Below are 22,297 nucleotides of genomic sequence, written 5' to 3'. Positions count from 1 at the left end.
TGGGTCACCATTGTACCTCCTAAAAACATTCCAACATTAGAGGATATGCCTTTTTCATGTGAGTATTTACTATGTTAGGTTCTGGGTTAATCGCTCTTAAGACAAATAGGATACAACGTCTTAAAAGTGCTCACCCTAATTGCCAGCGTTCTTATGTGTCTATCTCCCCAGACAGACCGTGGATCGCGCCAGGACAGGAGCTACTCACATTCATGGCCGTGTCCTCGGTGCCCGCCGTGGTACCTGACATACGGTAGGTGCTCAGTGGATCTTTCTGAGTAAGTGAATGAGCTCTGGTTGCATTTAGTAACAGAAGCAGCTTCTCTAGTTATCACATACACATGAAAAGAAACTATTTTCATAATCCTGATCCAGCTTCCTGACAACCCTAAATTAGCATGTCTTCATGTACGCATGTATCATTTCACTAATCTGCATGCTAATCCCTCAGATGTCTGAGACCAACTGCTGGTCTTCTGAATATTATGTATTTTTAAATATCCACCAGCTAGTGTCTTAATTTAGGAGCACTTAGACATCAAAGTTTGCAATGGTTCTGCCAAGGCTGCTTATTTAGGGAATTTAGATTGGGTCATATCTCCAGGGAAATTGTCTGAATTTAAGAGGAAAGCATCACCCATTTCTTGTTCAATCACAACAATTAGAGACTGACAAACGCACACCAGCAATCACACAAAAAAACCGAATCCCCAAAAGCAGCCTGGCAGAGTAATGAATAACGTCATACACAAAAATCAGCTGTAGATACTTATTAAACTCCTATTCTTTTATAATCATTACCTCCAAGAATTAGATGATAACAGATTCCAATGATGGTTTGGGGATCTATAGTTATAGATAATGGTGAAATTAGATTTGGGGACACGGAATCCCTTGTAAATCTTTCGTAAGTAGAATTCTCAAAGCATAAATCATGTTTGAACTGGACAAGTTGCTTTCTTCAGCTGTGGGTACATCTTTGTAGATTACGGAGACCAGCATCGTAACTCCATCCAATAGCTGATCAGCTACCCAGCTGGGAAAGTCTCAGAAGACTTCTGTCATCAGAGTTACGCAGACTCTATCCTGATTCATGAACCCCAGTCTTTGCCAAATTGTTATCCCTAATTAACAGCAGGGATGTTTTCCCTCAGGATGTAAACAGTGGTTTGTCCATCCCGTTTTCAGAAAATACTCCTCATGTTAGAAACTACTGTACTGGATATTTCTTCAAAACTCCAGGCCTATTTCATTTCAACAAACTATAGGGTCACAGTTTCTAAATTTAGACTTTATGTAAAGAACAAACATACTTCAGGCATCAGAGGGGCACTGATCACAGTTACGCTGTTTTAGCTCAACAAGAAAACAATGCAAAACAACTTAAGGCTATTAGCAGCATTTATCAATCATTCATCAGTCTTTGATTCTTTAGACAAAGTCCATGCAAAGACCAAGTTGTACTGTCCTACTATAGATACAAGGCACTCAGGTTTCTGCAGAGTACCATTGTACCATTAAAGTCAGAATGGGTCTGGGTGTCCACCCTAGAGAGATACACGCATACATGAATAAAGGGGCACGCACTAGTGTGTTCATTGGGGTACTGTAGGTAACAGCAAAAACAAAAGAGGTCAGACTCCTTTTACCTTTGAGGAAAAGCAGTGACTGGATGGGGCTCAAGGAGGGCTTGGGGTGCTGCAATGTTCTAATTTTTGATCTGGGGGCTGATTACGCAAGTGTGTTCACTTTTTGGAAGTATGTTGAATTGTGATGATGTGCACATTTCTGTATATATGTTATATTTCAATAGAAAGTTTTTTTCTTTCTTTCTTTCTTTTTTTTTTTTTTTTTTGCTGTGGAAGATTTGCCCTGAGCTAACATCTGTTGCCAGTCTTCCTCTACTTTGTATATGGGTCGCTGCCACAGCATGGCTGCCAACAAGTGGTGTAGGTCCACGCCCAGGAACCAATCCAGACCACTAGGCCACAGGGCTGGCCCCCCCACTAGAAAGTCTTTTGAAAAAAAAAGATCAAAAGACTTTTTTGCAGCTATCTAGGAGTTGATAGTGCATTGAACAGACAGCAGCATCAACTTCTCCTAGGAGCGTGCCAGAAACGCAGACTCTCAGGCTCCTCCCTAAATCTACTGAAACAGAATCTGGAATTTAACAAGATCCCCAGGTGATTTGAATCTGCAGTGAAGTTTGAGGAGCACTGATCTATAAATAAAAATTTACAAACCTATAAATAAAAATCACAATAGGAAAGGGTAATAAATGCTATGATGGAGGGGAAGCACAGGGCATTGTGGAGGCCAGAAGAGGCCCCCCTCACCCAGACCAGCTCAGCTGCCCCACTGAGCCTGTTTTGCTCTCAAGCTCAGTAACTCTGGGAATATCCAGTTGCCAGAAATATTGGCTGAGAACCTCAGGTTCGCCACCTCCCTTGTTTACGGTTTAGCATTTTAGTGAAGAGCAGTAATTGGCTAGAATCGATACAAAAGCAAGCTGAATTTCAGGCCAAGAAAGCACCGCTGTGATTCTGCAGTTGTTTAAGAAGATAAATGGTCTCTACAGCTGGGACAGAGGAAAGTAGGGCAAGCAGAGGAGAACCTGATAGAGGAGTGCTTTGCAAATAATTAGTGGCTAATTTTAGCTTATCAGCTTACCTATTTTTTCATTATACAGGAAAACTGAGTTCCAAAGTTGTAAAATTTGACCCTGCAGAAAAGACCCCAAAATAACATTTAAGATCCAATGGTGTATTGACACCGAAAACGGGGCCTCAGTAGCATCTCAAATGTGCAGAGTTATTACTTTCCTCTCTCTTCTGTTTGTCATTCCTGTCATCACCATTATTGTATTTCTCTAGAATATTTGCTCTTTTTAAAAGTGGAGTCATAAAAAAGGAACTCCAAGTGCTAAGAAGCTAAACACCATGGAGAGGTGATTTTTTTCTTTCTATGGCATACTCACTTTAATTTATCCTTGAGTCACAAGAAGTTGATTTAATTGTAATACTACATTGCTAAGTCATTTAGTCTGTGGTCCACTCCAACATGGAAGCTCTTTCTCCTGCACTTGTGACTTTTTAGTCTTATGCCTCCCTGAGTCTATATTCCTGACTCCTAAAGATTTCAACATGCATTTGTCTCTGCTGAGATTAAAAGCAAATTTTGTGGGTTTTTTTTTTAAAGACTTGCACCTGAGTTAACATCTGTTGCTAATCTTTTTTTTCTTCTTCTTCTTCCTCTTTTCCCCAAAGCCCCCAGTACGTGGTATATTCTAATTGTAGCTCCCTCTGGTTGTGCTATGTGGGACACCACCTCAGCATGGCCTGATGAGTGATTCCATGTGGGCACCCAGGATTCAAACTGGCAAAACCCTGGGCCACGGAAGCGGAGCGCGCAAACTTAACCACTCGGCCATGGGGCCAGCCCACAAATTTTGTTCTTAATAGACAAGTTTTCCAGTTATTTAAACTCACGTTGCATTCCATTCCTAATATTCAAGTTGACAGCATCCCCTCCCTGCAAATGGTTACCCTCTCCAAATTTTTTTAAAGATTGGCACCTGAGCTAATAATATCTGTTGCCAATTTTCTTCTTTTTCTTCTTCTCCCCAAAGCCCCCCAGTATATAGTTGTATATCCTAGTTGCAAGTGCCTCTGGTTGTGCTATGTGGGATGCCACCTCAGCATGGCCTGATGAGCGGTGCGTGTCCACGCCGGGGATCCAAACCCACGAAACCCTGGGCCACCGAAGTGGAGCACACAAACTTAACCACTCGGCAATGGGGCCGGCCCTGCCCTCTCCAAATTTAATGAGCACTTTAAACGTCTTCATCTAAATTACTGATAAAGAACTAACCCCTGAGGATTTCCTTGAGTGGATAAGGAGTCACCAATAATCACTGTTTGGGAATTTTCAGTAGGTCAATAGTATTACCAGTATTTCAGCTTCTAGCCTAGAATACCGTGAGACATAGAATCAATTGCCTCATTCACATTCACATACGCTACTTCCTTCTACCCCACCCTCCACTCTCCACCACCCACCACCAGATATCCTGTCCCTTTAGCACAAAAGGAAATAACATTGGCCTGGCATAATCCTCTTTCTACCAACCCATGCCTCGGCATTAAAAATGTAAGAAAATAAGACTGTTTTCTCTGCGTCATAGCCAAGGCACTCTGCAGCAAACCCAGTGTGGTTTCTGAGCAGCATTCAAAAATGGAACAGAGAACAGGCTAGATCACCCGATGCCCAGAAACATACGCACAGGGTCAGATATTTATGAGTAAAAGTGGCAGGAGTGATTCAAGATCTGAGGTCACCAGGGTCTGAGAACAACCGCACCAGGAGGACAGGCAGGCACCCCGAAAAACATCTGACCTCCTTCCACAATCCCACCCAGCAGTCTACGGGCTCTGAACAGGCTGGAGCAACAGCCAAGGGAAGTTCCCAGTTTTTTATATAAAACAGAAATGCAGACACTCATCACAAAGACAACTACATACTCTGTAACAAGAAAACATACGTTGGTCTGTGTTAAATTATACCTTAACCGTGTGCAGGCAGGCCCTGGAGAGGCTGCATAATTCTTCTACTCTGCTTTAACTTGTCCTGATAATTTACTTTTTGGATAAAATTCTTGCCATTTTTGTGAGACTCCCTGGGGAATTATTTTCACTCACTGGAACCACCTCCTTTTCGAGAAGTAAACCTCATTCTTCCTTCTCCGGTTCTGACTTGACCATAACATATGCAGAGTTTGTTTGGAGTCAGATAGCTGCTCTTCACATATTGGGTTCCTTTTCAATGTCAGAATCATTGTTTCAAATGTAAGCAGCTAGACGTCAGGGACTCTGTGTGTGTGTGTGTGTGTGTGTGTATGTGTGTGTGTAGATTCTTTTCTTAATACAAGTAGTCCTTATCCTGTGGCAAAAGGAAAAAGTCTACCAAATTTCCACATTAGAAAATAAATAAAGCAGGGAATTCAGTCCCTAATAATTGCCTGAAGACTCTCAATTTCGGGATTTAGAAATGCCTTTTTCTTCAATGGGGCGGGTTGAAATTGCTGTGTTGAATGTGGCCAGTGATGGCAGGCACTTGTCCTCCTTCCGGCTGGAGGAGCTGCGGGGCGCAGGAGGTCTGCCCTACCTGTTACGGCTGGGACAGCCTCACGGGCCCAGTGCCAGCGCTTCTAGCCAGTTCCAGAGGTCCCAACACTTCATCACTTACTTCTTTTCCAATGACCTGACAAATGCCTGGGAACCAAAAGTCACTAATCCAGAAGGCTCCCCAACTCCCAGACCTCTTCCCTCTTCCTTAGTCCCCATATCGCTTCCCTAGGCCAAGCCCTACTCTCTCAACCCCAGGTGTCAACCCCACTGGGTTGAGGGCCCGATGTTCTCCGCGCTCTGCCTGACACCGCTTCATTGGACTCTCTGTCCTGACGCATCCTCCCCTGACTCTACCTTCTCTAGAACTCAACCTCCCCGAAACAGGATTCACGACACAGAATCTCACTCTATAACTGACTTAGCTGATACATCTGTGTTTCAAATTGAAACTCATGCAACATGGAATCTAAATCACCTTTAACATCCACAGCTGATAATCGCCCATATTGAGCAGGATTTTTAGCACCACCACAGAACCGCTAGATTCCACGGCACCTGAGGACGCATTTATTCTTGCGCGATTCATTCATTCATACGTACATGTATCCATGTATTTAATCACTTATTTACAAAGCTTTTGTTAAACATCTGCCGTGTCAAGCAAGGAAGAGATAAACAGTTTAATATTGCTCTCCTCAAGGAGCTCACAATCTAGTAGTGGAGTCAGATAAATAAAGATAATTATGGTCGTAAAACAATACGGAAAAAGCAGTAATAAGGAAATGTAAAGGGTGTTTCGGGAGCTCTGAGAAGAAGTATCTTATCCAGCTTGGAGGGATTAGGGGAGATTTTTGGACAAGGCTGGGGTAAGACCCAGTTTATTGTTCGCTGTGAGTCAAATCTAGAATTAAGGCAGCCAGTGAAACCAAATGACATCTCAGAAAATCAATTATAGGCCCATAAAGGTTCAGCCAACATATGGAAAAAATTTATCTTATGTCCTTGACCAAATACATCCAGTCTTCAGTGGGCAGCTTCTTGCCGTGAGGACAATTAGATAGTCTGAAGATGTGGTTTGTTTTCTCTTTACCTCCTTGGAAAGTGTTTTGAGGATTCCAGGTCCACTTTCTCTGTCCCGGCTCCTTAGCTATTTTCATAACAGATCTCCACAGGAACTAACGCAGGACACTCAACTCTTTCTGAAAGATGAACTCTAAAGTCAGAAAAGTTGAACCAGACTCAGGGAAGGTTTGCATTCTGCTGACAGGATTGCACCCAGAATCTTTCATATCTAAAAATGCCTTTAACAGAAACATCAGCTATCCATATGTATACAAGCCACAGTGCTGATCTACTTAGGCCTGCTGCTTCCTACAAATAGAAAGAGCAGGAAAAAACAGCTTCCAGTCAAAATGAGATCAACTCATTTGACCCACAAAGAAAAAAAAAATCCAATTAATTTACAATAGAAACAATTAAGGCAATTCCCATGGAATAAGCTAGCTTGGGCTTTTAACTAATCCTGAGTAAAGCTTGGAGGCCAAGTAGATTTTAGCTGGTGAGCTAAATGTTTACATGCTTATTTGGAGTTTGGTTCTCTTCAATTCATAAGAAAGATCCTCAGTATTTTCTTAGTGAAAAGTTCTTCTGGCATTTTCCTAATTTTTGTCATTGCCCAGCCCCTAAAAGGCAGGAAGGTGTCTTATCTTTTGTATTCCCAGTGTGTAACTCTTAGAAAATAGAAGAAATTGAATAAATGTTTATGAATAAATTTAAAATCCCAAATTCGGAGCCAGGGTGAATGGCGAGGGAGGAAATAGTCCAATCTCTGTTTGCACAGGGAAGTGAATCCTTTCCCCTTGGACCAGTTCCAACCATCAGAACATAAGGACAAGCACTAATCCTTGTTCAGAGTGTCAATATCTCAAATTATCTTTATTTGCCTGGTAGGGTCTCTGTGCATGTTTCTCCCAGTGTTGTGCAGCTCTGTCTATCTGCCCTTCAACATGTTTGTCCATGTCGGTGGAAAGCTTAGACAGAGTGGAAACGATGCCAGTTTTAATGGCTTCATGGCACTCAAGTGGGTATTTAAGACACTATTCTGAATGGAGCCTTTGGGAGACCCTAATGAGTGACACCATTCTAAATGAACTGAAATACCAAAAGAACAGCCTCTCTCTTTGGAGGAAGAATGCTGAATGACATCACTGTTTTTTCAAAGCACAACACCATCATTTAGAATACATTCCTCATTACTTCCGAAGGCTCTCCCTCCATGCTCCAGGGCTGTTTTCCCAAAGAGGTATGTCTGGGGTTAGCAGAGAAAGGGGAGGAGGAGCCACTGTTTTGTGGCTTCTTCCTTTGGCCAAGGTGCCCTACATGCATACAAATGGCCAGCATATAAATGGCCACCCTTATCCATATTTCTACCACCTCGTCCAACAAACCTCCCAGCAGCGACACCTGGTCTAGGGCATCAGGGGAATCTCCAATTCATTCAGCTTCTGCTCTGCTGTAAGCCGGCATCAGAGAAAGATGGCAATGACTTGGCCAAGGTCACACAGCAAACCTGTGTTTAACCCTAGGCTACTTTAACATATTTCAACGTCTACACTATAATTCTTATTCTAACAAAATGAACTTTTTTTTTAGTGGGAGAGGTTCTGTAAACTTTCAAAGGCATTTTCCCCCCAACTTTCTCAAACACTAAAAAAAAAAGGTGACTGCTTGTTTATTATTGAAGATCCTTATAAGAGAACAAAAATTTCTAAACATGATTTTAAAAGACCAACACCAGGCAAAGTCAGAGAGTCGCAAACGTGCTCTGATGGCCACATCGGCTTTGGGTCTCCTCTTTCGTCCCACTGTGGCCAGTGTCCTCCTGCTCCTGGTCCCCCCATCTTATCACTTCAATACCCATCTTTTCTGTATGTTTTCAGCCTCCTGACTCCTTACTTTCTTCCTCTTTTCTCTCCTTAGGGATGGCTCCAAACCCTACTTCAGGTTTCCGCATCACCCTTCCCTCCTGGCCTCCTGTCTCAGACGGTTCCTCCTCTGCTTCTTTTACCAACTCTTCCCACCTGCCTGCATCTGAAATGGGCCCCACCTTTAAGCCCCTCTTGTTTCGGTTCTGTATTTCCCTTGCATGATTCATCCACTTCAAGGCTTCGGTTTCCACCCACAGTCTTAAGACTCCGAAATCTGTGTGTTAGGCTCAAATCCTTCTCCTGAGCTCCAGACACATATTTCCCACCACCTGACACTCCACCGGGTTGTCCTGCAGGCACCTGAAGCCTAGCACGTTCAAAACCAAACATGTCAGCCTCTGGCCAAACCTGCTCTCTCACCTGCATCACTTCAGTTGTGAATTGCATCTCCAGCCGTTCTGCCTCTAGGGTTGGAAACTCCAGTGTCATCTCTGACTCCTCCCTCTCTCTCTCTCGTCTGAGGAAATCCACTCCACACATTCTGTTAATCTATCTCAGGAGTGTTTCTTGAGCACAGCCAAGCCACCATTCCTGGTGCCACCGCCCTTGTCATGCAGGCAAGAGCCCCTGAACTGGCTTCCTTGACCCCTGGCCTCTCCTTGCTCAGCTCCATCCTGCACTGTTTGCACTGTTGCTCTCCTTTTGAGAAGCCCGTTGTCTCTTTTACCTGGCCCCCCTTTGCCTGTAAGGTAAAGCTGAGATTTCTCAAAACGGCACACAAGGTTTCCTCAGCCTAGTTTTGGTTATCATTCTGACTGATCTCTTACCACTCCCCCATCAATGCACCCTCTTGCCAAATGCATTTACTATTCCCCAAACACTCTAGGCTCTCCTGTGACTTCGCGCCCTCCCATACCCTGTTCTCTGAGTCTGGACTCCGTGCTTGCTCCCTACCCCGCATTTCTCTTTCATTGTCTAGCCAAGTCCTACTTGTCCGTCATGTTTCAGTTCTAACGTCACCTCTGAAAAGTCTTCTCCAGTGCCCTGGGCGTGGTCACTCGTTCTGCCTTCCCGAATCCCACAGCACTTTGTTTGAGTTTCACTTTCTCTGTTGATGTGTTTGGATTCTCAGCTGTGGGTTAAGGTGGTCAAGGGCAGCATCGTGCTTTGTCTCTCTTGGCATCTGCAGCATGTGGCACATAGACGTTGCTCAGTAAACAGTGGAGGAATGTGGTAACGAAACCAGGTATTTCTAATTAAAAACATTTTTAACAGCTTTCTTGAGACATAATTCACACACCATGCAATTCATCCAGGAAAATTACACAATTCAATAGTTCTTAATAATTTCACAGTGTTGCACAATCATCACTACAATCTAATCTTGGAAATTTTTGTCCCCTCGGAAAGAAACCCCATACTCTTTAGCTATCACCTCTTCAACGCCCCTTCCCCCAGCCCTCGGCAGCCACTATTCTACTTTATTTATGTATAGATTTGCCTATCCTGGACATTTCATATAAATGGAATGACACAATATAGGGTCTTTTGTGACTGGCTTCATTCACTTAGTATAATGTTTTCAAGACTCATCCATGTTGTAGTCTGTATCAATATTTCATTCCTTTTTTATGGCTGAATAACATTCCATTGTATGGATATACCACATTTTGTTTGTTTCTTCATTCATCAGTTGACGACCATTTCAGTTGTTGTGACTTATTGGCTTTTATGGAAAATGCTACTTTAAAATATCCACATACAAGTTTTTGTGTGGACATATGTTTTCATTTTTGGGGGGTAGATACCCAGAAGTGGAATTGCTGGGTCATATGGTAACTCTGTATTTAATCTTTCAAGGAACTGCCAGACTATTTTCCAAAGTGGCTGCATTATTTTACCTTCCTACTAGCAACACATGAGGGTTCCAATTTCTCCACATCCTCATTGATACTTTTTATTGTCCTTCTTTTTACCCATCCTGGTGCATGTGAGGTGATATTTCATTATGATTTTGAATTGCATTTCCCTAATAACTAATAATTTTTAGCATCTTTTCATGTGCTTATTGGCCATTTGTATATTTTCTTTGGAGAAATGTCTATTTAAATCCTTTGCCCATTTTCAAATTGTATTATTTCTCTTTTCATTGTTGAGTTGTAAGAGTTCTTTATATATTCTGGACATAAGTTTCTTACCAGATACATTATTTATAAAAACTTTCTCTCACCCTATGGGTTATCATTTTACTTTCTTGATGGTGTCCTTTGAAGCACAAAAGTTGTTAATCTTAATGAAGTTCAATTTATATATATTTTTTCTTTCATCACTTGTGCTTTGGTATCATATCTAAGAAACCATTGGCTAACTTGAGTTTACAAAGATTTACCTCTATGTTTTCTTCTAGGAGTTGTATAGTGTTAGATCTTATATTTAGGTCTATGGTCCATTTGAGTTAATTTTTGTGAATAGTTTGAGGTATGGGTCCAGCTTCATTCTTTTGCACATGAATATCCAGTTGTCCCAGCACCATTTGTTGAAAAGACTATTCTTCCCCCATTGGATTGTCTTGGCATCCTTGTGAAATCACCTGATCACAATGGTAAGGGTTTATTTGTGGACTCTCAGTTTTATCCATTGAGCTATATGACTATTCTTATGCCAATAATAATTTAAAACTTTTTATCTTGAGTCATGAATTGAAAGACATTGTCCCTATCAATAATTAAGTTGGAGGCAATAAAATTTGAAGCTCAGAAGTGTCCCTAAAATTACACTAAGCTTAAGGTCCTGAGAGAAATCTTGCCCTAGAAGAAGGCAATGGACTCCAACTGCTGAGAAGTCTATTCTTGGACACTGTTTAGGTGAAGGAATCATGCGTGGGTCACCATTCTTTGGAACTGGCTGTGTCCCTGCTCAGCAGGCTTCCTCTCTCCAGAGAGTCCCACTGAAAACTTCCATTCTTCTTTTGCTTCAAAACAAGCCACACCCTCTCCCAATATCACTCTCTCCCTTTTCCCAACATTCATATTTTGAGTTTCCCAGTATATTAGGTGTAGTTTTCAGTAACGTGTAGTTCATTTTTTCAACATATATTTATTGAACATCTGCTCTGTGCCAGATATTGTTCCTGACTTCGGGAATACAGTAGTAAACAAAACAGAAAGCCCTTTGCCCTCAAAGAATTTACATTTTAGGGTCACAAATCAGCAAGAAGACAAGTAGTCAAATAAATAAAGCAATTCCCAGATAGATTTGCCATGAAGAAGATAAAGAGAGAGAAAAGGATCGCAAGTGAAAGAGGGATTCTATTTTAGATGGACTGGTCGAAGGGAGCCTCCCCAAAGGGGTGGTATTTGAGCAGAGTCCTGAGGGTTGAGAAGTGAGCCATGGGGAGATCTAAGAGGGGAGTGATCCAGGCAGAGGAAACAGCAAGGACAGAGGCTCCAAGGAGGGCGTATGGAGCAGCAAGAAAGCAAATATGGCTGGAGCAGAGAGATGGGGAGAAGGGGGAGGAGGCAGAAGTCAAAGAAGACGCCCAAGGAGAGATCATCAGGGCTTTGCAGATCAGAATCAGGAGTTTAGATTCTATTCTAAATGTGAGGGGAAACCCTTGGAGAGTTTTAAGCAAGGGAGTGATGTGATCTGATTTACACTTTAAAAAGATTGCTCTGCTAGAAGAAAACAGATGAAAATCTTTGTGACCTTGAGTTCGGCAAAGATTTCTCAGATACAACACACAAAAGCTTGATCCATAAAAGAAAATATTGAAAAATTGGACTTCATTAAAATTCAGAATTTTTGATCTCTGGGAAACACTGTTCAGAGAATTAAAAGGCGAGGCACAACCAGCCCAGCACGGAAGGAGCCTGGAAGTCACTACTCCATCCTAACAACAAGTAGAAAACTGAACAAACTGAAAAGTCAACACTCAGATCTGTAAGAGAAATGAGGTCACAGGGCAGACTGCTGCCCACACAACTGGACAGACAGACAGACAGACAGGTGAATACAGAGAATCACGACTTACTGGAGCAGAAACCCAGGAGCAAAAACCTCTGTGGGAACCAGTGCTGGGGTAGGGGAACCGGAAGTGTAACTGATGAATTACTGGAGGCTCACCGTGAACAAGTGAGAGAAGAAAATCCAGGGAAACCCAATCATACTGAGGCCCCCACGTTTTTGTGACTTTTTCTTCCAGGAGCTCAACCAGTTGCTCACAGTAAATGCCTTGTGCTTCTGGCAGGAGGAGGAGAAAAGGAACCATTTTGAAATACACCAGAGCATTCTATTCTATAGAAGTCTGTCCTCAGGAGAAACTATTTAACTAGAGCCTAACCTTCTGGGGTTTTATCAGAGCCTAAGTGACCGGGGGAGGGAAATACCTGACTCTAGCCCACACTGGCCATCCTGGCCCACCTAAATGAGGGAAAACACTGACAAGCACTTGTGAAGTTCACAGCCCAGAAGCATAGGCTCACCAAAAGCCTAAGACCTAATCATAGGACTATAGGACATTTCCCCTCCCACCACATCTTACCACAACATTACTAGAGGCCGATTTACAGCACTCCCTTTTACCCGCACATCATGTCTGGCTATCAAGAAAAAATTACAAGGCATAATGAAAGGCAAAAAACACAGTTTGAAGAGATAGAGCAAGCATCAGAACTAGACTGAGATATGGCAGGGGTGTGGGAATTATCAGACTGGTAATTTAAAGCAACTATAATTAACATGCTAGGAATCTAATGGATAAGGTAGACAGTATGCAAAGTAAGCAGAGAGATGGAAATTCTAAGAAAGAATTTAAAAAATGCTAGAGATTAAAGCAAACCACTGTAACAGAAAGGAAGAATGCCTTTGATGGGCTTATTAGTAGACTAGACACAGCTGAGGAAAGAACCCCTGAACTTGAGGATGTCTCAAGAGATGGCAGTGCTTAAAGGGGATTTTATTGTATTAAATGCATATATTAAAAAAGAACTAAAATCATAATCTAAGCTTCCACCTTGGGAAACTAGAAAAAGAAGAGCAAATTGAATCCAAAGTCAGCAGATATCGTGGGCATTAGAAGGATAATAAAAGAATACTATGAACAACTCTATGCCCACAAATTTTATAATCTAGATGAAATGGACCAATTCCTTGAAGGACACAATCCACCAAAACTCACACAGAGAAATAAACAATATGAATAGACCTATATCTTTTAAAGAGCATGAATCAGTAATTTAATAACTTTCCAAAACAGAAAGTACCAGATGCAGATGGATTCACTGGTAAATTCTCCAAACATTTAAGGAAGAAATATACCAATTCTCTACAATCTCTTTCAGAAGATAGAAGCAGAGGGACTACATCCTAACTCATTCTATGAGGCAAGTATTTCCCTAATACCAAAACCAGACAAAGACATTACAAGAAAAGAAAACTATAGACCAATATCTCTCATGAACTTAGATGCAAAAAATCCTCAACAAAATATTGGAAAATCAAATTAAACAATGCATAAAAAGAATTATACACCACACCAAGTGGGATTTATCCTAGGTATACAAGACTGGTTCAACATTTGGAAATTAATTAATATAACCCACCACATCAATAGGGTAAAGAAGAAAAAATCACATGATCATACTAATAGATGCAGGAAAAGCATTTGACAAAATCTAACACCCATTCATGATAAAAACTCAGTAACCTAGGAATAGAAGGGAACTTTCTCAACTTGATAAAGGATATCTATAAATAATCTACACCTAACCTAATACTTATGGTGAGAAGTTCAAAGCTTTTCCATTAAGATCAAGAACCAGGCAAGGATATCCCCTCTTACCACTCCTTGTCAAGATCTTACTGGAAGTCCTAGCTAATGCAATAAGACAAGAAAAGGAAATTAAAAGTGTACTGCTTGGGAAGGAAGACATAAAACTATATTTGTTTGCAGGTGACATGATGGTCTATGTTGAAAATCCAAAGAATCAAAAAAAAAAAAAAAAAAAACTCCTAGAACTTGAGTGACATCAGCATCGTGGTGGAGTGAGCTTCCCCAGTAATCTCTCCCCTCCAACTTACAATGAAAAGGACATTCACACTCCAACAGAGGACATCCAAACACAACACAAAAAATGTCAGAGAGATCCATGCAGCCATACAATGGAGGGTGGAGAGGCTGTAGCCCCCCTCAGAGGAGGTGGAACTGGGTAAGAGAAAACTTTGCTCCCTCCCCTAAAGACTGCAATCTGGGATGGCGGGAGGCCTCCGAGAGGGAAGGAACAGGGGAGGGGATATTTGTTCATGAGAATATCAAGGATCACTGGTGGGCCCTTTCAGCTTAGAGGGAAGCCCTCTACAGGGGCAAAAGCTTTTGCAGGGGGTGACCTTATCAAACCAACACCCCAGGAGAGCAGATAGCAAGAGCAGAGTGAGAAAACCCCAAGAGCACAAAGGAGAAAGCACCCCTCCCCTGACCCTCCCAGCCTGGCTCCACTGCCTGGGATCTCGAGGAAAGCAGAGGGCTCAGAATATGCAGCTCTTCACTCCCACTCAGTGGTGATAGGCGGTAACTGAGACCAAATAACACCAAGATGTGAAAAAACAGAGCCACTCCTTCTAGCAATATCAAACATTATATTAGATCACCAGACCAGAGAGAAAGTGACAATTACCCAGAAGTGAGTCCTGAGGACACAGAAATATGTAATCTAAATGACAAAGAATTAAAAATAGCTATCATCAAAAAACTCAATGAGGGGCTGGCCCAGTGGCTGAGTGGTTAAGTTCCCGCACTCTGCTTCGGCAGCCCAGGGTTTTGCCAGTTCGGATCCTGGGTGCAGACATGGCACCACTCATCAAGCCATGCTGACGCGGCATCCCACATGCCACAACCAGAAGGACCCACAACTGAAAAATACACTACTATTTTTGTAGTTGTAGTTGTGTGTAGGGGCTTTGGGAGAAAAAGGAAAAAAAATAAAATCTTTTTTAAAAAACCCCAAAACTCAATGAGTTAAGAGAGAATGTAGAGAAACAATTCAATGAGTTCAGGAGCTACTTCACAAAAGAGATTGAAATTATAAAGAAGAATCAAACAAAAATATTAGAGAGGAAAGACACAATAGAAGAAATAAAACAAAATATGGATTCCCTGAATGCTCGAGCAGACATCACAGAGGAGTGTATCAGCATAATTGAAGATAGACATGTTGAAATGCTCCAGATAGAGGAGGAGAGAGAATCCAGACTAAAAAGAAATGAAGAAAGTCTCTGAGAAATAGCCAATTCAACTAGGAAATGCAACATAAGAATTATAGGTATTCAAGAAGGAGAAGAGAAGGAGAATGGAGCAGAAAGCTTATTCAAAGAAATAATAGCAGAGAACTTCCCAAACCTAGAGAAGGAGATGGAAATCCATGTGGAAGAGGCCATCAGATCTCCTAAATATGTCAATGTAAAAAGACCTACTGCAAGGCATATAGTAGTGAAACTTGCAAAAGTGAGTGACAAAGAAAGAATAATAAGGGCAGCAAGGCAGAAGAAAATAAACTACAAAGGAACCCCCATCAGGCTTTCAGCAGATATCTCTGCAGAAACCTTACACGCTAGGAGAGACTGGAATGACATATTCAAATCTTTGAAGGACAAAAACTTTCAGCCAAGAATACTCTATCCAGCAAAAATATCCTTCAGATACAATGGAGAAATAAAAACTTTCACAGACAAACATAAGCTAAGGGAGTTCATAGCCACGAGATCCCCCCTACAAGAAATCCTCAAGAAGGCCCACACCCCTGAAAAAAAAAAAGGGAGAAAGGGGTTACAAAGCACACGGTAAGGAGATAAATAGGTAGACAGAAGCAGAGCAGGATAGCAAATACTCAAGTATAGCATTAAAGACAAAGAGAAGGAAAACACCAAAAACAAAGATAATCTTGTCATTTAACCACAGACTCATAACACAAGGTGGAATAAGATGTGAGAAAAACAACTTAGGAGGGGAAAAAGACTGGGACTGAATCAGTTTAGTCTAAGGAAATAAGAGGCCATCAGAAAAGGGACTATCTTATCCATGAGATTTTGAATACAAATCTCATGGTAACCACTAAACAAAAAAGCAGAACAAGGCTGGCTCCGTGGCCGAGTGGTTAAGTTCGCGCGCTCTGCTGCAGCAGCCCACGGTTCGAATCCTGGGAGTGGACATGGCACTGCTCGTCAGGCCATGTTGAGGTGGCGTCCCACATCCCACAACTAGAAGGACCTGCAAATAAGATATACAACTGTGTATGGGGGGGGGTGGTTTGGGGAGATAAAGCAGAAAAAAAAAGGCAGAACAGAGACACAAATAATAAATAAGGAGAAAACAAAGAAACACAGCACAAAAAAACTACATAACTTGACTGATAGACCAAAATACACAGGATGAGAAACCAAGGAAATGCAGGAGAACCAGAAAATGAGTGATAAAATGGCAGCATTTAACCCTCATATATCAATAATCACCCTAAATGTAAGTGGATTGAATTCTCCAATAAAAAGACACACAGTGGCAAGATGGATTAAAGAACAAGACCCAACAACATGCTGCCTCCAGGAAACACATCTCAGCTCCAATGACAAACACAAGCTCAGAGTGAAGGGATGGAAGGTGATACTCCAAGCTAATGGCAAACAAAAGAAAGCAGATGTTGCCATACTTATATCAGACAAAGTAGACTTCAAGATAAGACAGGCAAAGAGAGACAAAGAGGGGTAGTATATAATGATCAAAGGGACATTCCATCAAGAAGAAATAACACTTGTAAATATCTATACACCCAACACAGTATTACCAAAGTACATAAAGCAACTATTAACAAACTTAAAAGAAGATATTAGTAATAACACAACAATGGTAGAGGACCTCAATACTCCACTCACATCAATGGATAGATCATCCAGACAGAAAATCAACAAGGAAACAGTGGAATTAAATGAAAAGCTAGACTAGTTGGACTTAATAGACATATATAGAACACTTGATCCAAAAACAGCAGGATACACATTCTTCTCAAGTATGCACAGAACATTCTCAAGGATACACCATACGTTGGGAAACAAGGCAAGCCTCTATAAATCCAAGATGATTGAAATAATAACAAGCATGTTTTCTGATCACAATGCTATAAAGCTAGAAATTAATTACAAGAAAAACCTGAGAAAGAGACAAAGATGTGGAGACTAAACAACATGCGATTGAACAAGCAATGGATCATTGAAGAAATTAAAGGAGAAATAAAAAAATATCTGGAGACAAATGAAAATGAAAACATACCATACCAACTCATAGAGGATGCAGCAAAAGCCCTATTAAGAGGGAAATTCATCACAGTACAGGCTCACCTTAACAGACAAGACAAAGCCCACAAAGCAATCTCAAACTACACCTAATTGAATTAGAAAAAAAGAACAAAGCCCAAAGTCAGCAGAAGGAGAGAAATGATAAAAATCAGAGCAGAAATAAATGCTATTGAAACAAAAAAGGCAGTAGAAAGGATCAATGAAACAAAGAGCTGGTTCTCTGAGAAGATAAATAAAACTGACTAACTCCTAGCCAGATTTACAAAGAAAAAAAGAGAGAAAGTTCAAATAAACGAAATCAGAAAGAGGATAAATAACAACAGATATCACAGAAATACAATGGATTATAAGAGAATACTACGAAAAACTATATGCCAACAAAATGGACAATCTAGAGGAAATGGATAAGTTTGTAGACTCTTACAATCTCCCAAAGCTGAATCAAGAAGAAATAGAGAATCTGAACAGCCCAATCGCAAGTAAAGAGATTGAACAGTAATCTAAAGCATCCCAAAGAATAAAACCTAGGACCAGACGGCTTCCCTGGGGAATTCTACCAAACTTTCACAGAGGATTTAATACCTATCCTTCTCAAGCTATTCCAAAAAATTATGGAAGATGGAATGCTTCCTAACATATTCTAAGACACCAATATCACTCTGATACCAAACCCTGACAAGGACAACACAAAAAAGGAAACCTACAGGCCAATATTGCTGATGAACATAAATGCAAAAATCCTCAACAAAATATTGGCAACTGAATACAGCAATATATCAAAAAAGATCATACATCATGGTCAAGTGGGATTTATACCAGGGACACAGGGATGGTTCAACATCCACAAATCAATCAATGTGATACACCGCATTAACAAAATGAGGAACAAAAAACACATGATCATCTCAGTAGACACAGAGAAATCATTTGACAAAATCCGACAGCCATTTTTATTAAAAACTCTTAACAAAATGTGGATAGAAGGAAATTTCTTCAACATAATAAAGGCCATATATGACAAACCCACAGCCAACATCATACTCAATGAGGAAAAACTGAACACCATCCCTCTAAGAACAGGAACAAGACAGGGATGCCCACTCTCACCTCTCTTATTCAACATAGTACTGGAGGTTTTGACCAGGGCAATTAGACAAGAGAAAGGAATGAAAGGAATCCAAATAGGGAGGGAAGAAGTGAAACTCTCCCTGTTTGCAGATGACATGATCTTATATATAGAAAACCCTAAGGAATCCATTGGAAAACTATTAGAAATAATTAACAACTACAGTAAAGTTGCAGGGTACAAAATCAACTTACAAAAATCAGTTGCATTTCTGTACTCTAATAGCCAACTTATAGAAAGAGAACTCAAGAATACAATTCCATTTACAATCACAACAAAAAGAATAAAGTACCTAAGAACAAATTTAACTAAGGAGGTGAAGGACTTATACAATGAAAACTATAAGACATTATTGAAAGAAATAGATAATGACATAAAGAGATGGAATGAGATTCCATGCACAGGGATTGGAAGAATAAACATAGTTAAAATGTCCATACTACCTAAAGCAATCTACAGATTCAACACAATCCCAATCAGAATCCCAATGATATTCTTCACAGAAATAGAACAAAAAATCCTAAAATTCATATGGGGCAACCAAAGACCCCAAATTGCTGAAGCAATCCTGAGAAAAAAGAACAAAGTTGGAGGTATCACAATCCCTGACTTCAAAATGTACTACAAAGCCATAGTGATCAAAAAAGCATGGTACTGGTACAAAAACAGACACACAGATCAGTGGAACAGAACTGAAAGCCCAGAAATAAAACCACACATTTATGGACAACTAATCTTCGACAAAGGAGCCAAGAACAATGAAGAAAAGAAAACCTCTTCAATAAATGGTGTTGGGAAAACTGGACAGCCATATGCAAAAGAATGAAAGTAGGCCATTATCTCATACCATTCACAAAAATAAACTCAAAATGGATCAAAGACTTGAAGATAAGTCCTGAAACCATCAAAGCCCTGGAAGATAATTTAGGTAGTACACTCTTTGACATTGAACTTTAAAGGATCTTCTCGAAAAACATGTCTTCTCAGACAAGGGAAACAAAAGAAAAAATAAACAAGTGGGACTTCATCAGACTAAACAGCTTCTGCAAGGCAAAAGAAACTAGGATCAGAACAAAAAGACAACCTATCAATTGGGAGAAAATATTTGAAAATCATATATCCGATAAGGAGTTAATCTCCATAATATACAAGGAACTCACACAACTGAACAACAAAAAAACAAACAGCCCAATCAAAAAATGGGCAGAGGAGATGAACAGACATTTTTCCAAAGAAGATATACAGATAGCCAATAAACATATGAAAAGATGTTCAACATCACTAATCTTCAGGGAAATGCAAATCAAAACTACACTAAGATACCACCTTACGCCTGTTAAAATGGCTATAATCACTAGAACTAAAAATAACAAATGTTGGAGAGGGTGTGGAGAGAAGGGAGCCCTCATACACTGCTGGTGGGAAGGTAAACTGGTGCAGCCACTATGGAAAACAGTATGGAGAGGCCTCAAAAAGCTTAAAATAGAAATACCATATGACCCAGCTATCTCACTACTGGGTATCTACCCAAACAACTTGAAATCAACAATCCGAAGTAACACATGCACCCATATGTTCATTGCAGCACTATTCACAATAGTCAAGACATGGAAACAATCCAAGTGCCCATCAACTGACAATCGGATAGAGAAGATGTAGTATATATATACAACGGAATACTACTCAGCCATAAAAAAGACAAAATCATCCTATTTGCATCAACATGGATGGACCTGGAGGGAATTATGCTAAGCGAAATAAGCCAGACCGAGAAAGACACCAGATGATTTCACTCATATGTGGAATATAAGCAAACACATGGACAAAGGAAACAGTTCAGCGGTCACCAGGGGAAGGGGGGTGGGGGGTGGGCACACGGCGTGAAGGGGAGCACTTATGTGGTGACAGACAAGAAATAAGGTACAACTGAAATTTCACAATGATGTAAACTATTATGAACTCAAAAAAAAAACCTCCTAGAACTAATAGGTAATTATGGCAAGTTTGTGGGATATAAGGTTAATATACAAAAGTTGGTCACTTTCTTATAAACCAGCCATGAACAAGTAGAATTTGAAATTAAAACACAATACCATTTACTCTAGCGCCACAAAAAATAAATACTTAGGCATAAATCTAACAAAATATGTACAAGACCTATATAGGAAAACCACAAAACTCTAATGGAAGATATCAAAGAAAAGTTAAATAAGTGGAGACAGAGTCCATGTTCTCTCTCTCTCACGTCTTGATAGGAAGACTCAATATCGTCAAGATATCAGTTCTTCCCAACTTGATCTTTAGATTCAATATAATCTCAATCAAAATTTCACCAAGTTATTTTGTGGATATTAACCGACTCTAAAGTTTATATGGAGAGGCAAAATACCCAGACTAGCCAACACAATATTGAAGGAGAAAAACAAAGTTGGAGGACTGACACTACCTGACTTCAATACTTACTATAAAGGTTCAGTAATCAGGACAGTGTGGTATTGATGAAATCATAGACAACTAGTTCAATGAAACAGAATAGAAAGCCTAGAAAGGTACCCACATAGATATAGTTAACTGATCTTTGACAAAGGTGCATAGGAAATACAACAGAAAATAGTCTTTTCAACAAGTGGCGCTGGAACAGTAGGACATCCACATGCAGAAAAATGAACCTACACACAGACTTTACATTCTTCACAAAAATTAACTCAAAATGGATCAAAGACCTAAAAGTAAAATGCAAACCTGTAAAACGCCTAGAACATAACATGGCAGAACACCTCGATGACCTTGGGTATGGTGATGACTTTTAATATACAAAGCCATGACCCATGAGAGAAGGATTGCTAAGCTGGACTTCATTAAAATTAAAAGTTCTGCTCTGTGAAAGACAATGTCAAGAGAATGAGAAGACAAGCCACAGACTGGGAGAAAATATTTGCAATAAACATGTCTGATAAAAGACTGTCATAAAAAATATTCAAAGAACTCTTAAAACAACACTAAGAAAACAAACCACTTCACTAAAAAATGGGCCAAAAACCTTAAGCAAAGAAGATATACAGATGGCAAATAAGCATATGAAAAGATACTCCACATCACATGTCACTAGAGAAGTGCAAATGGAAACAACGATAACATACCACTACACACCTATTAGAATGGCCAAAATCTGGAACACTGACAACACCAAATGCTGGTGAGGATCTGAGGCAACGGGAACTCTCACTCATTGCTGGTGGGAGTGCAAAATGGTACAGCCACTTTGGAAGACAGTTTGGCAGCTTCTTACAGACCTAAATATACTCTTAGCATACGATCCAGCAATCACGGTCCTTGGTATTTACCCAAATGAGTTGAAAACTTATGTCTCCACAAAAGAATGCACATAGATGTTTATAAGCAGCTTTATTCATAATTGCCCAAACTTGGAACCAACCAAGATGTCCTTCAGTAGGTGGATAGATAAATAAACAGTGGTATATCCAGACTATTATTCAGTGCTAAAAATAAATGAGCTATCAAGCCATGAAAAGACATGGAAGAATCTTAAATGCACATTGTTAAGTAAGAGAAGCCAATCTGAAAAGGCTACATCCTATATGATTCCAACAATATGATAATTCTGGAAAAGGTAAAACTATGGAGCCAGTAGAAAGATCAACAGTGGCCAGCAGTTAGGGAAAAGGAGGGACGAACAGGCAGAGCATAGAGGATTTTTAGGGCAGTGAAACTATTCTGTATGATAAAATAATTGTGGATACCTGTCATTATACATTTGT

General features: G+C 40.4%; 1 long non-coding RNA gene across 1 annotated transcript in view; it reads left to right on the top strand.

The window, feature by feature from the left end:
• Window positions 1–22,297, top strand: part of LOC138921471 (uncharacterized) — a 68,572-nt gene that overhangs the window by 32,552 nt on the left and 13,723 nt on the right. Inside the window, exon 3 of the long non-coding RNA XR_011434079.1 lies at window positions 172–253. This is a non-coding gene — a long non-coding RNA (uncharacterized lncRNA). The remainder of the gene's footprint in view (window positions 1–171; window positions 254–22,297) is intronic.

This window comes from Equus caballus, chromosome 30 (assembly GCF_041296265.1).
Source record: "Equus caballus isolate H_3958 breed thoroughbred chromosome 30, TB-T2T, whole genome shotgun sequence".
NCBI classification, from domain to species: Eukaryota; Metazoa; Chordata; class Mammalia; order Perissodactyla; family Equidae; genus Equus; species Equus caballus.
This window is presented reverse-complemented; position numbering and strand designations above follow the sequence as displayed.